Below are 19,205 nucleotides of genomic sequence, written 5' to 3'. Positions count from 1 at the left end.
GTGAAAAACAAAATGCTTTACGTAATGTTATTTTATTGCAGCTATGGAACAGAGATATGTAAGAATTTTGGAAGTATTTTACATAAACTGAAACAAACTGCTTGTTTCGCTCTAAACTACAAATAAGTTTTTTCCATCAAGATGATTCATAGACCATTATGAGGAAAAAGAAAAATTAAAACTTGGAAGAAATTGAAATATCCCTTATTTATGCAGTATCTTTTTGGTAAGTTATGAATCTTATAAGCTACATTGTTCACTTTGTCGCATATAGTAAAAGATTGTCTGTGGGCCTTTATTGTCTGCAAAAGAAACTGTTTGTGCTCCTCATTTTTCGTAAGAACGTTGTTGTAATCTTCTATTCGTTACACTCCCCTTTCTGCTGCACCGTTTGTTACGTGGATGAATTAAACTATTGTCTTTCCTTGAGGATAGTCATTGTTATTTGGCCATGAAGTAGGATCAAACTCAAGAAACCCTTTGAGTATTTTAAATCTCTCGAGGAAAATTTGTTTGTTGTAACAAAATCACTGATTTCTCTTTTCACAAGAATTTTTATGGTATCATCTCTTGCGTGAAGCCTCTTTGCTGCTTCACGGTTTCCCCTTACAGTTTTAATTCTTTCAACCATTTTTTGCTTTTCCATTATGGTAACTCAATCATCAAAAAACCCCAATGCTACGTGTTCCTCCGTCAAGTACCAGAGTCGGCGTGAAAATTTAGAAAGAACCACTTCAGATAATTCAGCATCTATTTGTCTTTAACTGTACAAATCTTTCAAAAATTGTAGATCTTGTAATGGTGAATGGGATGTTTGATCACATTTAAGCCAACTGTGTACATATAGTCGGACTAGAAAGTGCATACTCTCCGAAGACCCGTTTCTATTTGCTTCGTTAAACGAAATTGTTGGCAAAAGAGAAATATTTTAAATAGTAACTTGCTTTTCCCATCCACCTTACATGGTGAATTGCTCCAGGTAAACGAAAGAAAATTCATCAAGAAGGTATGCCACCCAAGAATATGATGGTCAGTTCTAAAAGTCCCTGTAATCTTTTCTGCAGTGTCCTGCTTCTACAAGTTTGATAGAAAAATTCAACACTTCATTCCTTACATTGGAAATATTGTTTATTACATCATCATCATCAATTCCTGGAATAAAGTTAGTGCAATCTATTCTAGACCACTCGTTCTGAAAACACTTCAATAGAAGAGCGTCCGGTCCAGATGCAAACGAAACACAACAGTTATCAAATACACATTTTAAAACTAATTCATAAATGTGGTGTCTGCAAGGAAGGTATAGAAGGTTATTTTAGAGCTACTGCTCTAGCAGAATGCAAGTACCGTTGACAAGATCCATATTGCAAGGAGTAGTGTCACAATAAACTACCTGCACGAACTTTACCAAGTTCCATTCTTCAAGCAAATGTTCTATAGTAGAAGCAACATGTTTTTCTCTTGATGACAAAATGGGAACACCAATTAGCTTCTCATGACCATCTCCTGTGATAATTATTGATAACCTGTCAATAGTCTCTCTGCCAGTAAAATTCGACAGTAGTTTTTCATTCCAATACGCACTTGATGCACTCTGAAATTGTTTTCTGTGGTTCTGTGCAACTTCCCTACGAATTTTCTCTCAGCATCGGTAAATGAAAAACCCATTTATTACTAGTTCCTCTACATTATGGCCTAATGCTTCTGCAGTCGCTGTCAAAATATGTATTGCTGCTCTAACAGTGACCTTTTATCGATCAAGAGCAACAAAGTAATAAAATTAGTCTTTGAGTAGTAAAATTAGTTTTTCCCCCTTTTACATCTCTTGAAGGGTCCGGGCACACAGGCATCCATATTTACATTTTCTCTAACATTCACAACTGGGTTTTCCTCTTCATTACTTGAACTGGTTCATGTCTTTCGGCGTATAAAATTCAAACAAATCATTTTCAGAAGTGCATTTTCTTTCGCGTCCCTCTTTCGTTTGAAGCCGTGCATATCCCTTTCGTTCTTTTCACGCCAAACTCATGTCTTTACTTTTAGTCGTGTAAGAATTATTAATCTGAAAAGGAGAAATCTTTTCACAGGTAATAATTCTTACATGATTAAAGCTATCTTTAAAATAATGCCAGATTTGTGCTTCTGGTAAAACGATATCGCAAAACGATATGTCACATGACCCTCTTTCTATTTAAAAATTTCGAACTGAATCCAAGATGGCGGATTTCAAGATGCCCGCAATGGCAGTACTATACAAAATTAGATATGTTTTTTCCTCTATTTCTAGTATCCAGGGTCTTTGCATTACCTTCAGCCGTTTCTAAATTACATGAGTTTATTCCATTTTTCCCATATATTATGTACTGTAATCGGATTCAAAATTTTAGGTCGCTTGGGGCACCATTTAATATTATTCAATGAAGCTAATTTTTCTCCTGGCTTAATTTAGTCCCATATGGAACCATTTTAGGGGGTGAGACCAGCCCGATCTGAAAATTGATATTTATGGACCACCCTAATATATATATATATATATATATATATATATATATATATATATATATATATATATATATATATATATATATATATATATATAGATAGATAGATAGATAGATAGATAGATAGATAGATATACAGGTGGTGATCAGAAAAATGGAAACAGCTGTAGTTGGCAACACGTCAGATGTATGGGTTGGCAGTGGTGTCGTGGCGCCCGCAGCGCCGGACCGCTGGTGGTGGTGTGTTAGGTCGGTCTCCATACTACGTCAGGCGCAGTGGAACAGCAGTGTCCAGTGGCTGCAGCAGACGGAAGTAGTGTAAAATGGGAGACCTCTCAGATTTTCAAAGAGGGCAAATTGTTGGTGCGCGGTTATGTGGAGTGAGTGTGACGGTAGTGGCTACTGTGTTAGGTGTGTCGCGTGGGACAGTGTCTAAGGTGATGACAGCCTACACAACACACGGGAAAACCACATCGGGGAAGCGGAACAGTGGGCGGAAGAAAATCATGAGTGACAAGTCACGCCGGGTATTAAAGCGCATTGTCACGCAGAACCGTCGTGCAGCCGCGGAGCAAGTGACGGAGGAACTCAATCAGCACCTCCCCCACCCTGTTTCGACAATCACAGTCCGCCGCGAATTACATGACATAAAATTACGGGGTCGTGTTGCACGGGCCAAACCGCTCATCAGGGACCATAACGCTTTCGCACGCCGCAAATGGTGCCGCGATCATGCAACTTGGACCGTTGAGGACTGGAAACGTGTGATATGGTCGGATGAGTCATCCTTCACCCTATTCCCAACAACGGGCCGTGTTTATGTGTGGAGAACGCCCAAAGAAGCTTATGACCTGCAGTGTCTCCGCCCAACTGTGAAACATGGCGGCGGATCGGTGATGCTGTGGGCCGCTATATCATAGTTTTCATTGGGTCCTGTGGTCACACTTAGCGGACGAATCACTGCCAACGATTATGTCGCAATTTTAGGAGACCACTTGCATCCTATGGTCCGGATGTTGTTCCCGGACAATGACGCCATCTTCCAGGATGATAATGCCCCTATTCACACAGCTGGCGTTGTTGCAGCGTGGTTTGAGGAACATCGGGATGAAGTTCAACACCTTCCCTGGCCCGCCTAATCCCCAGATCTCAGAATAATTGAACATCTGTGGTCCGTCTTGGAAACACGACTCCGGCGACGATTTCCACCTCCATCCTCTCTTACAGAACTGGCCGATGCCCTGCACGAGGAATGTAAAATTCCACTTGCTACCATTCACGATCTCTATGCCTCCATCCAATGTCGCATCAAGGCTGTTCTGAAGGCGAAATGTGGCCCGACACCATATTAATCTGGTAAGTTGCAATTTCGTTCAGGTGTTTCCATTTTTCTGATCACCATCTGTATATGCTTTAAAAATGTCTGATTCTTACATCTTAATTTATAATACAATAAAGGTAATGATAATCAATATTATTTACTGATTTTGTTTTTGGCCATTTTCTCTTTTTGTAAACAGGAGAAAGTAACCTGCTATTGTTTTGTTTTCAAAAGGCATCAAGAGTTCAACAAATACTGAATTTCAATAACACACATTAGTACATTTTTCACATAATGTTCTTCAGAATACTAATCATGCTACCAATATGTTCTACAAACCTCTACTAAATTAATGGGTACATTTTTTTTTTTTTTTTTTTTTTTTGCGAAATTTAGAGGATGTTTCCAGTGTTGCTGGGTGTATGTAAGTAAGAATTTTATCATGAAATTTCAAAGTTTGTTTTTCATTGTTTTCAGGAATTGCATAATGTAGACAGATCCTTAACACACCATTTGATGCACTGAAACATCAGCGAAGTTGCCAATTCACAGTGTTAATTTATGAAAACTATGATTTCCCTAGTTCCCCCTTACAGAGACCTCATCCGATTAGTTATCGGTGGAAATGAAGAATTCTTTTTTATGCTCCATAGTTTCCAAACTACTCCAACTTAACAAACTGAAAATTAACGACAGAACATCCATACGTATGAGTTATGAGCCAATTTACATGTTTTTCAAAAAAAATTGTTTTACACCTTCGGTTACATCCGACAACACTGTGTTGTTCCTAGTGTACTTCAATCGTTGCTTCCTAGTTTAAAAATATATGCATGAACAAGGCTTCATTTTGGTATAATCATTATTTCTGTATCACTTCAGGTTCAAAAGTTCTACTATCCCAAACTCCGGGTTGCATTGTATATGGACTCCCTATATCTATATCTATATCTATATCTATATCTATATATATATATATATATATATATATATATATATATATATATATATATATGTGTGTGTGTGTGTGTGTGTGTGTGTGTGTGTGTGTGTTCGTTCAAAGAAACATAATTATTTGCACTCGTTGTTGGTTGGATGTATTTGTGTGTATAGTTTGTAAAAAAAATGAGGGGAAAAATAAAAAATAGAAGCAAAAAAATAAATATGATTGACATTTCCTTTAATATAGCTAAATTAATCTTATCGCATAACTTCTGTCATAGAAATTGGACATTCAACAAGCTGGGGAAAATTTGATAAGAAATGGGAAAAAATTTGTGTCAGTTGAGGAAAATTTTAAGGAAAGCTACGAACACTGCAAGTGGCACCATAGCGCGCAGACATGGCTGTGGCAACCTGATGAAGATCATAATTAGAAATTCGACGTGTCGTAGAAGTCAGCAAACAGTCAACGCTGTGTATTGTTAGCAACTGTTAACAATATTATAGTGAAGATCATACGGAATGGCGTTGCGGTCCCGGATTTGATTCCCAGGGGGTTCAACTTTGAACGTATTGCGGCGGTTTAGATTTCACTTTAAACTGTAGGTCAATATTTTGTATAGCCACGCTGCGGAAAACGAATGTTGAACTTCAAGAAACAAAGAAACATCAATGATGTTCCGATAAAAGCTGATTTGACAACTAAGTGGCAAGATGGAATATAATAATAAGTGCCACTTCCGTTAAAATTGAGTTATTAGGGGAATGGGTTGGGATGGAACAACAGAACAGAATGTAGATACTTGAATTTCGGAAATGTACCTGCAGATGACAGGAGAAGCTTGTTTCATGTATCAGTACATTCAGTTGCATGGGAATGTTAAACATTCTTTTTCAATTTACTCGAAAGTTTGAAAATGTGTTCCCCCGAGCCGCTCAATTTTTGGACAGCGGTTGACAGTTGGAGTGGAAGTGATCAACATATCAGAATTCACCATCTTATGGTGAAATACGGTGGCGTAATATTGTGCTACGGGGTGAAATTTGGAAAGGTCACTGTGGCCCAGTCAATCCCTAAATATGAATCTTAGAAACGTATTTGGCATCTCCTACAACCAAATTTCACGAACAACCACAAATACCTGGAAACATATAGTAGTTACTCGAGCACTATCTGAAGAATGGTACTACCTGTCACAGGATGTTATGAATGTTTTACTGGAAGCAGTCATATATGATTGAAGTTTTACGTGCTGCCAAAAAAGGCTCAACCAAGCAGTTGTAATAGTTTCTTCCCTGCACTGATAAGTAACAATGACCACAGGTTCATTTTTCGGGTTTTTGTTTATCTAAATCAGGGAATTGTAATTGGTATCTATGCATCTAATGCGGACCGGCAAAAAAGTTTCACAGACCACAGTTGTAAACTAGTATTAGTATTCTATTAGCCAAATTTCTTAAGACTAATCCAAAGCTTTCCCAGAGTCTAACCAACAGCATTTTCTTTTCATGTATCTAAATGTTCTAGTATCTTTTCTTGTATCTCTTTTTAAATGTTGTAGTGCGCAATATTTTGTTTTTATTATAAGGAACTACCTACTAAGGCAGCTATAAAGGTAACCAAGAAAGTTATGTCGCTTTTTGTAGAGGTCTGTGTCCAATTGATCCTCACACGGTGAGTTGAATGCGAATGGAGACAAGGCGAAGATCAGTTGTTGATCTGAGTACATCCAACATACTACCTGCTTCTCGCATTTCAGTTCCACCGTGAACTTGCGTAAGAACAGAGTGAACATGGGACCTATACAGACCGTCATAAGGGCGTATATGCTGTACGAGTTCAAACTGGATTCAAACGCCGCTGCAGCGGGACAGAAGATATACCAGGCCCTTTGCTGAGGGTGTCGTAACTACGCGGACAGTGCAATGGTAGTTTAACAAGTTTAAGGAGGGTAACGAAACACTCGAAAACGCATCACGTGATGGAAGACAAACACGTGTAAAAAATGAAGATCTTCAGGCAGCAATTGAGGCGGACAGTGGCCAGACATGTTAGGAAATGGGACTACAATTCAGTGTAGGTGAAGAAACCATTTGGCAGCACTTCCATCAACTTGGGAAGCACTACAATTTGGGTCGATTAGTCCCACATGATTTGACTCCGGGAGAGAAGCCAACGCGAGCAGACACCTGTGTTTCTTTGCTGTCTTGTCTGAGAAAGGAGCCATTTCTGGACAGAATGTTGACGTGTGATGAGAAGTGGGTCCTGTACGAAGCTCCAGAATCATTGGTTAGCATCCCATGAACCGGTTGGAAAACAGTCGAAACCAGAACTGTACCAGAAGTTCCTCCTGTGTGTTTGGTGGACTTCTCGCGGTATCGTGCATCGGGAACTGCTACCATTTGGTCAGATCATCAATGCAACTGTGTACTTTCAGCACTTGGGCTATGTTCAAGAAAACTCAAAACTCTGGAGCCAGCACTTCTGAATCGCAAAGGGGTCCTTCTGTTACATACATTATAACGCTAAGCCCTACGTGGCTAGGATGACCCGGGACAGCATTCTACGCCTTGGATGGGAAATACTATTGTATCTCCATCCGATTATCATTTGTTAAATTCCTTGGATAATCATGTTAGAGGACGCCAGTTCAAATTCGTAGTAGAGGTGCAAAATGCATTTGATACTTTCTTCGCTTCACGACCCACCAAGTTCTACCGCGATGGAATCCATGGCCTTCCAGAACATTGGCAGAGGGTCGTCGGTGTTGATGGGAACTATTTTTGATCTTCCAGGTACGTCTTAGGTGACATATCGATGTTCGAAGGTGTTAGCTGAAAAATCGACAGAACTTTCTTGGTTACTTTTATACTACTTCTGTAATATATCACTCGGAAAGTACTATGGAAACGTTCGTCTTTGGTGCGAAAACCTGTAAGTTCGATTTCATAATTTTTTGGGATCACAGTAACGCAGTGAAGGTGCTAACTCCGTTATAAAAGGTCCTTAGTTCGACTTTAAGCTTTGCGAACTTGTTGTGAACAACGTTGAATCCACGAGTTGTCACAGTATTCTCCCACTTTCTACCATTGTCTTCATTCCATTCCCTCTTTCAATTGTATTTTGAACAAATTTCTTTAGACTGCAAGTAGATCATGGGGCATTAAATTTCAAATGTCTTTTCATTCCATTTTCATTGCCTATACATTTTTGATTAATAACATTTGTCTGTGAATTTCCTTCGAGCTTCCTGTCCCATACATTCACTATAATTACTCGTACCTGTTATGTGTGTTCTTTGACGTACAGGACATAAACGTGGGATCTTACAGAGAATAGTTTTATTTGAATGTGAATCATCCTACAAGTTTTAACTCTTTTGGATGTGAGAGTGATATCTTAGAATCTAATAACTGCCTCTTCTTTTTCTATTTTTTTCTACATAATATGTAACATTTGAGACATAATACGCAAAATTTGAGATAGACTAAAGCTTTATTGTCAGAAAATCTTAGGAATAATAATTATAAGATATTCAAAGATTAATTCAAGGCCATTACTTTTACTTTCCTTCCTAAACGTAGACATTGTTGAAACGCTTCCAACTAATAAATAAGTAAATAGAAATTTTTATCTCATATTTCAAGACTTGGAGAATGACTTCATGAATAATGGATGACTCACTGTTTGTTGTACATAGTTTATCCGCTTTACTCTGAAGAGGTGCTTCTTGTATTTATAGTTAGGCTATAAAGCACAATCAAGTTCTTGAAAGAAAGTTCTTGCGTAACATATGTGCGATGTTCGTGGTAAGATAAGTTTAGACGATGTTACATGAAACAGTTATAATCAGCAAATATACTCTAAAGTGCCAAGTGAAGTACCAAAGAAGTACATATTACAAACGGAAAATTGTTTCTCTTGATATGCACTTATGCTGAAATATCATATTGAGTCCAAGGTACGTTTTGTTGTTCCGTTTCGCAACTTTATTACTAACAATTACAAAGATACAATCATGAATATGATTTTTCACTATAACGTTAGCTTTCGTACGTAAATGAAACATTGCCGAACATACTTTTGTTCATTCATAATTAAAGTAAGGACTCAAAGAAAGATACTTTCCTGTCCAATGCATTCTAGGTAATCCAATAGATTGAATTCGTCTGCAATACTAACTGCAGATAAGAGTATGGAGCTCTTAAAAGGAGATGGGCGATTATATGAACAAGATAACACAAACATGCAGATACACAAGCAATTCATAGTTCTACCTAGTTCTACTAATTCATTTTGTAATGAGTGCAAGCTATATTTATAGATAAAGTAGTTTAAATATACTTGTGTAGTTTATAGATGCATTGCACAAAAACAAATGTTTGGCCAAAATTTCTTTAAACAGCTGATTATTTCTGACAGCATCACAATTTCGCATTTTTAAAAGAAGTATTAATTGCGAAACACCGGGTAGATAATATATTTTATAGTTTGTGCTTACATACCAATAACAGTAATAGTAAGCAATCCTTCTTTATCTTCTTCCCCCATTGTTCATGTGAGGTCGCTGATCTTAATAACTTTCTTTCAGGTCGCTCTGTCCCATATCCAGATTTATATTCTCTAATGTCATTGTCGATCATCTTTCTCCACCTCTTCTTAGGTCTTTCCTTTATCGTTTTCTCTCGTTTACCTTACTTTCGTTCCCACGTATTCCTCGTACCTTCTTTTAGAATCGTGTTTCTCTGTATCTTTTCATTGCAGTCTGTTATTTTATTGCATATATTTCTTATCCTCTCATTTCTGATTCGGTCCTTCTTGGTTACACCATACATCTATGGTGAACACAGTGTCTCAGTGGTAGTGAGATCACATTGCTGTGAGGTGTTATTGGTTCGATCCCAGATATTGTGAGTCTCTGATGAAGATTATCGTTTCTGTGAATTTTCCCGTTTTCCCCATATTCTCATTACACCTTTTGCATTCATTAATCATCCATCTGTTTTATTCTAAAAGAGATAACCGTAAGGCTATAAATTATAGATTTACTTAATTTTTTCTGGACATTGGTCTTAGAAATTTCATTTCGCCTTTCTCACTCTATTCAGATTTGTTATACTCAGGAATTGCTGTTTCTATCTTATACATCATTGCTAGTCTGAGTACTATTTCTTAAGGTTTAAACCCTTCAACTCAGCTTACTTTCAATCGTCTTACGGCCAATGACTCGTATCATCTAAATTATTATTATTATTATTATTATTATTATTATTATTATTATTATTATTATTATTATTATTATTATTATTATTATTATTATTATTATTATTATTATTATTATTGCTGGCTTATTTGAAATGAAAAAGGCACAAAACTCATGCAATTTATGAATAGAATTGAATGTTACTTTTGAGTTTTACGTCTCAAGATTCTGCTCTTTAGACTATAGGAGATGATAAAAATGATTAATGATAATAAAATGAGTGGCGAAAGAACACTACATGATATCCATGTCATAAGCAGGTCTGAAACCCACGATAAACAGATCTGATAATGAGAAGTTTAACGGGAAAACTTTACTATGCCAGCCAACAAATATTAAAGGAATATTAAATTCATTAAGTTTCTTTCTCAAGCAATTTTAGAATGTGTTATGTAGCGCCAGTGATGGTAAAGTAAAACAACTTGAGTGCAAATTCTCGTAAAGTTATGCAATATATTTATTCCTTGATTCCTTCATGCAAAACACTGCGTGCAAGAGGTTAAAAATACATTGATACTTGCAGTCGCCCACCATCTAGTAGAATAAGAACTGCATATCAGTATGGATTTCAAACTAGATCGAAGAGCTAAAATAATAACTAAGGCGAAAAGCTATCAAATTCTGCATAAAGTTGAGTACTGTGTTCTCGTGTTTGTGAATCGCACCTTTAATTTTTGCTTACTTCAGAGAAAATTATAAAAGGTATGTCAAGAAAGATCTTTTAAAACATACGATTAACGAAATTATCCTTGACTTTAGCAATTGGTTTGATGCTGCTTTAGCTGACATCTACATTTACTTTCATGACGTAATAGGACATTTACTTTCATGGCGTAATACTTTTTAACTTCTCTTTTCATTTCTTCATACGATTTATCAACAAGTTGAGTCGGCCAATAGATGTTACAAAATTGACCATAAACTTCTGTTTCCATGATCGTAAATAACGTGGAAAATAACGTTTTGCTTTTCTCGGAATTCTGAGCAGCTATATATATGTGCTCGAATCTATCCAAATAGGATTACAGATGATCTCTTCTAATGTCGACAAACATTCTACTTGGAGAGTGCATAGAAACGATTGCGTCAGTGCTATCTCTTGAAGTAGTATGTATATATAAACAGTTTGTATTTCCAGAATTATTTCTAATCTTTTACTTTCATACTATATTCATCAAACAAACAAATCTTTAAATTAATCATATCTTACTAACAAACTGTACTATCTTCTTGATAATCTATAAAATATTCTAACAGAAACTCTTGTTTCCACAGACTCAAAGCTTAACAACCGCCCGAGTGGCATGTGACAAATTTTATGACATTTTCTGCTCAACGCTGTTAAGGTTCTACAAAATTAGAGAGAGCAGCTCTGACGGCAAACCTAGAACGTTCAAGTCATAAATCTATAATTGTAATTATATAATAGAATTATTTGTAACGTATGATTTCCAAATAACAAAAATAATAATAGTAATTGGATTATTTGACAGAAGATTCAACATTTAATTACCGGCAATACAGCAATCAGTGAGCCTAGTTACCTAAATATAGCACTAAAAAAACACTACAGTGACTGGCGACAAATCCTCCCTTTTGTTTTTACGGCACGTGTAGCTATCTGATCTGTCAAACGCCAATTTCCGTTAGCCTTATAATAAATTGCTACCGGTACGGTTAGTTCTATGTGTTTCTTCCTCATGAAGCTTCAGTAATCAAAATAGATAATTAATAAACAATTAAAATGAAAGCTCTAGTAACTATTTTCAATATGTAACATATCATTCTGGAAGAGTTTCCCTAAATTTTATTTTAAAAGTGCATTAAGAATAATATTCAATTATTTGGTATGCAAACAGTGCTGCTAAAAGTCATGTCTCTGTTAATTCAGTAGTGGAGAACTGAGAATTCCATGTTCAGTGCTTTGGCAATTTAACAAGCAAAGTCCTGTTCTTTCTATGTGTATATTTGCTAACGATCACTGACATTACAATAATTTATTTCTATTAAACAAAATTAGAATACTAATCTGTTTCTATAATCAAACGACTGTAGAGTTCTTAAATATCACGTATTTTTGTAAAACTTCCTCTAAAAAGTAGAAACTCAGTAAGTAAATATGCAAGTCAAGATAATTATGAAATAAGATTGTCGAAGTTAATTTGATTCTAGTTGTTACCTCAAACTTTTCTTTGGAAAGGAAAAACTATGTGATTTCATAACTCTTGAAAATAATGTTTGCTCTTACATGAAACTGGCAAGTTATCCATTTGAGATCACTAACAGAAAAATGATGTTTAATATTATCTATTAGAAAATTGTAGCTTATACCTAACTAGCATATATTACCCGCTTTGCTGGGTTGAAATAAATAATTTAAATGCACATTGATATTGCTCATTTTGGATCAAGTACCAGGGCTGAAAATGGACTTAAACAGCATCAGAAGTGTCACTCTTCATTTCGGCGACCGCAAGAACTATAGATTCAACAGTAGTATTGGTCATTTTCGAAAATTATTATATATAGCTCCCCCTCCCCCTCCTCCTTGCTGCGACACACGGCATCAGAATTGTCACTGTTAATCTCAGCTACTCTTAAAACTATGGATTTGACACTAATATTAGTTATTTTCGATCATTTTTAGAAGTTTAACCCCCTCCCCTACGTTGTACCCTCCCCAACTATCAGGCTGAATTTGGATTCAAAACAGAATCAGAAGTGTCACTGTTTCTCTCATCGACCCCTAAAACTATGGATTAAACACTAATATCAGTCATTTTTGATAATTTTGAAATTTCTCTCCCCCTCCCCTCCCCCCCCTACGTTGCATCGTCAAACTGAATAGCCTAAAGCAATCCCTGCCCCTAAACTCGTGTATGTTGAAAATTTGATTGAAGTCGGTAGGGTGGTTCAAAAGTGATGAAGTCACAATGGCAGTCATTTTTATTTTATTTTTTACATACATCTCCCCTCCCCCTCCCCTCTACGTTGGCTCGTCAAAGTGAAACGATAAAAAGCTTCCAAATCCCGACCCTCATATATGTTGAAAATTTGATCGAGAGTGGTTGGGTGGTTCAAAAGTTATTAGGTTTTATTATTTTTTATTTATACGTCCCCCTCCACCTCCCCTTCCCCTAGGATCTAGCGTTAAAGTGAAATTGCAAATATGCTTTCAGATACAAACCTCATGTATCTTGAAAATTTGATTGAGATCGGTCGAATAGTTCAAGAGTTATTAAGTTACAAAAATAGTCACTTTCAGTCTTATATAAATTGATTTTTATATATCTCCTCCCTCCGCCACCCCTAGGTTGCACCGTAAAAGTAAAATGACCAAAACATCCCAGGCCAGAACCGTATCTATGTTGAAAGTTTGATCAAGATCGGTCTGGTGGTTCAAGAGTTAATAAGTTTAATTTATTTTTATAGATTCCTCCCCTATGTTCTACGGTTCTACCGTTAAAGTGATATGATAAAAACCACCTCAGGTCCGAACCTCATCTAAGTTTTTTTTTTTTTTAAAAAAAAAAGATCAGTCGGGTGGTTGAAGCGTGATGAAGTCACAAAGACAGTCACTTTTATTTTCACTTTTTTTTTTTTTTTTACATATATCTTCCTCATCCCCCTTCCCTTCGTTGCACTGTAAAAGTGAAATGAAGAAAACATCCCACACCCCAACATTATCTATGTTGAAACTTTGATCAAGATCGGTAGGGTGGTTCAAGAGTTATTAAGTTTTATTTATTTGTATACATCTGTCCCTTCCCCTCCCCTTCCCCTAAGTTCTACAGTTAAAGTGATACGATAAAAAAAAAAAAAAAAAACACCTCCAGTTTGAACTATGTTGAAAATTTGGTGAAGATCGGTCGGGTGGTTTAAGCATGGTGAAGTCACAAAGACAGTCACTTTTATTTTTATTTTTTTTGACATATATCTCCCCCTCCCCTTCGGTGTACTGTAAGAGTGAAATGAAGAAATCATACCAGACCTTATCTATGTTGAAAATTAGATCGAGATCGGTATAGTGGTTCTCGAGTTATTATGTTTTATTAGTTTTCATATATTTCCCCTTCTCCCCTGCCCTCCCCTAAAATCTACTGTCAAAATGAAATGATTAAAAAACTTCCCAGGTTTGAACTTCATGTATGTTGAAAATTTGATTGAGATCGGTCGGATGGTTCAAGAGTTGTTAATTCACAAACATAGTCACTTTTATTTTTATATTTATTGATTTTTATATATTTCCCCTCCGCCCCCTGCCCTACGTTGCTCCCTCAAAATGAAATGATAAAAATTATCCCAGTCCCGATCCTCATCTACATTGAAAATTTGATCAAGGTTGGTCTGGTGGTTCAAGAGATTAAGAATCACAAACATAGTCACTTAGTCACTTTCAGTTTTATAATATAGATTAATGTTTAAAAGATTTTTCATACTCTTTTCATATAACAGACATAATGTATAAACGATTTTTCTATAAAATTAGTTACGCAGCTACCTCAGATTTTGAGATGTTTAGACAGCGCGCGTAATTCGAAGTTAATTTTTAAACCGATTACAGAAGATTCCATTGGCGTCTCTGTCATGTGAAATTTGGGGGGGAACATCAAAGAAAATGATTTAAATGTTAATACCAAGCCCAACGTGTTTATTACCTTCAATTCGATTTGTTACCTTTCTGCTTACCTTCACGAATCCCCTGAGGTATATCAAGAACTCTGTTATAATCGTTTCACAGCCTGAATATTATATTCCAAATAAATATTACTATTATTATTATTATTTATATGTTATTCTGTCGTTAGTAAATAAATTAAATCAGAATAAACAGAATATTTTGTACTTCAAAATATTGAGGGGGACCCGTTCCCCTCTTCCCCCCGCCAGAGACGCCCGTGGAAGATTCAATAGTTTCCCACTTATATAGTTTTCAATACCTTTTGCGTCATTTGCGGCAACATATCATTTGGGAAAGACGTATTTTACTCCGTATGTTTATTAGATGTTATTTATCCCTTTCGGGATCTCCCATATTATAGCTATCTCAATATCCACATTTTTTTTTTCAGCAGTCTCTGTTCTCAAAGGAACGCCATGGACAGCGATTTTGTTTCGGGAGGGGCTTTGCTTGAAAATGTGAAAATTCTGCACGGTATTTCATATACTTTACTATAGTAAGTAAGATTTCAGGGGGGGCTTAAGCCCGGAAGCCCCCCCCTAAATACGCCACTGGCCATGGATAACAGTCAAGCATAACAGTGTAAAGTGGAACATCTTGTGATACACGCTAATGACCATTGGACACACCTAGGTGAAGTACAATAATTAAAAAATAAGAACCATTTCCTGCACTGTCAAGAACGTATCAGATAAAAGAAAAGTTTTCTCTAACAAATCAGAGATGCTGTAACTGCTATACTCTTTTCTTTAACTCTTCTCAAACCAAACATAGCGTATTTACTTTTGCTCACTGAGTGTATATAAGCTGTGTTAGATAGAGCGTGATTTGCAAATTCTTATCTTGTGAAACGGAACTAACGCAGAGAGAAAGTGCCAAGGATGTCTCATTCTGTGGGTGTAGTGCTTTAAACATTAAAGTTGTATCTGTAGCCTGTTGCTTCACGTGGTATATTTACAGGTGAGTGTTCTTTCCTCTTCTTCACTATTGTGCACAAAAGTTTCAATAACGGTTCTGCAGCTACTGGAGGAGGGAGGCTCTTCGTGAGGAGGCACATAAATGTTGAAGTGTATTTATTAATCATTCATTTAAAAATTTGTAGATATAATATTATAATAAAGTTTCTTAATTACTCTTACTTTATAAAAGCAATAACTTGTGTGATTACATTCAATTTTTGTTTGTAAGACCATGACGACTCACGAACGATTAATTACGTTATTGAATGTGTATGAAGTACTTTGTAAATCATGATTATGTTTTGTACGTATATCTTTCGACAAGTATTAATAAGTGATTAAATTATTTTATTTAGTATAAAGTACAGCGGTGGCTGGTACTACATGTTGCACGGTTGTGCAACCGGATATTTTTTAAATACTGAAGATATTTTTAGGTATTAAAGTAGTGTATCAGTAAAAAAATAAACCTTTGCTCTTGAGCGCAAAACAGTATTGGTGCATTTCTTTTAAAAAAATCAATAATAAAACTGAAAGAAAGAGAGTGCTTTACACTTCCAGTTGCAGTGAGCGTTGCCATTGGAAGCAGTAACATTGAGCATATGGCAACGAGCTTCTGTCTCTTAACATGAGGAGGTGGATTTATTTCTGCGTCGCTGCTATCCTCCCGTATTGCTCCCTTCCAGTTGCACCTTTTTCTGCCACTGGTATATAGTCAGCTTCTTTAATAGTTACGAATTCCTCCGCTTGGCAGCGCTTTACTCAATTGATAGAGTTAGTGAGATATAGATGTTTGGAAGAAAGAAGTCATTCACAAAACAGAAACTCGCAAAGAACAAATACGTGTCTGGTGGTAGCATGGGCGGATCCAGGTTGAACGTTTGGGGGAGGGCAGTCATTCGAAGTCAATAGGTTTTATTTTACATTTATAATACAAAGGTGAAAATTCTTGTTATTGCTTTTATTTTTAAAAGAAAAAAATATCCTATTCTGCAGGAGGGGAGGCGATCGAGTCTCGAAGCAGAAAATGTCTTACCCCTGGTCTAATTCCTAGCTCTGTGTCTTTCGTGCACATTATCCCGTGTTCGATTTCCGGCGGAGAGCATAAAAAATAATCTCAAATCTTTCACTTTCAATACTCATCTGTCTTCTTTAGCCTAAATTGCTGGAATGTTAAACTAATATATATATATATATTATTTTTGAAGTAAAAGTCTTAGATTTCATGCTTCTTTATAGTAGAACAGCAAACAAAAATACGTAGTTACTGAAAATGGACTTTTTGTCCCTTATATTCATACAAAGAAATGCTAATGAAATGCATATTGTTGGAGGAGAGAGGTGTTTCTGTACCCTGAAGAAAATAAGCAGAAAATATTTGCGGTAGCGATATTTTCTATTCAGAAAAAATTGGCGAGCAGCATTTCAGATTTCAATGAAGTCATAGAAAAATTTGAAGCTCAAAAAGAACGAAGAAAGATCTTCCATTTTGAAATAATGCATAGTTTACTTAATTAAATAATTTTGTTTAACTACGTGCATGAATATATATGCAATTTTCTAGCTTTTTCCTTCTTTTCATGTTAACGATATCATTCATGGCTTACAGCACATGCTATATATTCGATTTATCTCTTCTTCAATGACATGAGTGAAAAAGTTTTGTATATAAATAGTGTATAAACGTACATTGATAGTGGTTGTTTGAAAAAAAATGAAATAGCTTATATTAAACCAATATTAGAGAATACACTTTAATTAATAAATATACAAATACAGCTCAAAAGGACTTTCCTCTTCATATTTCCTGAATACTTTTGGAGAAGACTCAAGAATGCTGGGGGAAGGGAATAGGCATGGGCGCGAGACTAAACGAGACGAGAACTGAAACAAGTCTCGTCTCGTCTCGCAAAATCAAAAGCTGTTCTCGTCTCGCGTCTCGTCTCGTCTCGCAGACCTAAGTTCTCGTCTCGCGTCTCGCAAAATTTTGGAAGTCTCGTCTCGCGGTCTCGCGCGAGACTTCTCGCGTTGGTCTCGCGGTCTCGCAAATCAATACTGAAATAATGTAGTCTTCATTCGACCCTTTTAAAATAATGTATACTCAAAGTTTACATAGTTTTGTTTCATAGTTGCATTGTTACACAATGCTTATCCACTCATTCCGATTCACAATGCTTGATTTTACACCCCACATTCTCGGTATTAAAAAATGCCAGTTTTGTGTAGTCTCTGTCTATGTGAAGTATGAATGAAATTGGCATTTTACATTTGTTTAATCTTACTTGCAAGATTAAAGCTTTCAAATAACTTGGTAAGAACGGTAACTCAAATAGCCGTATTTATAGTAAACATGCAGCGTTAGTAATATATATTTCACAACTTAAATGCACTTTCATCTAAACGTTTTCTTAACAATTGAGAGTTAGAGATTAATCTATATATATAAAAGAGAACGCACAAAATCCTTTGTCCGCTCATCACGCTAATACGGCTGAACCGATTTCTTTCATTTTTGGGGGGTTGTTAGGATTTGGACCCTAGATGGTTTTTATCATATCACTTTAATTTTCAATTACCAGTGTCTTGAGATAATTGACCAATCAGGTGTCAATACGTACAAAAAATCCTTTGTCCGCTCATCACGCTAATACGGCTGAACCGATTTCTTTCATTTTTGGGGGGTTGTTAGGATGTGGACCCTAGATGTTTTTTATCATATCACTTTAATTTTCAATTACCAGTGTCTTGAGATAATTGACCATTCAGGTGTCCATACGTACAAATCCTTTGTTATTAGTTCATCATAGGTATAAAAATAAACGTATTTATATGCAACCCGCATGACCCTGTGACTCGGCGGGTTAACATAACTGACAGGCGCTATAAATCACTTGAAAGCGAAAAAGTAAAAATTATCTAAGTAACAAAGTTTATTGCGTTCCGGGATGACCGCAGCGAAGCGGGGCGGGTTGGGGTGACCGCAGCGAAGCGGGGCGGGTTAACATAAATGACAGGCGATATAATGTTAACATTAGTGCAATCTTCTATGGTTTTTATCATATCACTTGAAAGCGAAAAAGTAAAAATTATCTAAGTAACAAAGTTTATTGCGTTCCGGGGTGACCGCAGCGAAGCGGGGTGAACGCTGCTAGTCTTTAATAACTACAAGAAAGACTACAATGAGCTTAAATAAAAATTTATAAATATTATTATTATTATTATTATTATTATTATTATTATTATTATTATTATTATTATTATTATTATTATTACTATTATTATTATTATTATTTAGTCTAACCGAATTACATACAAGATTTCCAATACTTGGAATTATTGTCACATGGAATTAAACAGTTACAATTTTAGATCTAACTCTGTTACAAGTAACACACGTTGGAGATACAGAAAGCAACAATGCAAAATCGATAGTCACCTTGAACAACTAACATAAATCTGAATCTTACTTACATACTCTACAAAGACAATCACAAAATATTACCTAAGAAGAAGCAGATATCAGTTCTGGTTTTGGTG

The 19,205-nt window shown here is 36.0% G+C and overlaps 1 protein-coding gene across 3 annotated transcripts in view; it reads left to right on the top strand.

Moving 5' to 3' along the window:
• Positions 1-19,205, top strand: part of LOC145680879 (uncharacterized) — a 301,071-nt gene that overhangs the window by 105,229 nt on the left and 176,637 nt on the right. Inside the window, exons 1-2 of one of the 3 annotated variants that reach the window (XM_081752024.1) lie at positions 11,058-11,135; positions 15,101-15,669. The exons of the other annotated variants lie outside the window; for them this stretch is intronic. The gene's annotated coding sequence lies outside the window, so the exon portion shown is untranslated. Of the gene's footprint in view, positions 1-11,057; positions 11,136-15,100; positions 15,670-19,205 lie in introns of those variants that run through there. 3 annotated transcript variants of the gene reach the window in all.

This window comes from Thermobia domestica, chromosome 3 (genome assembly GCF_964235325.1).
Source record: "Thermobia domestica chromosome 3, izTheDome1.hap1.1, whole genome shotgun sequence".
Taxonomy (NCBI): Eukaryota; Metazoa; Arthropoda; class Insecta; order Zygentoma; family Lepismatidae; genus Thermobia; species Thermobia domestica.
This window is presented reverse-complemented; position numbering and strand designations above follow the sequence as displayed.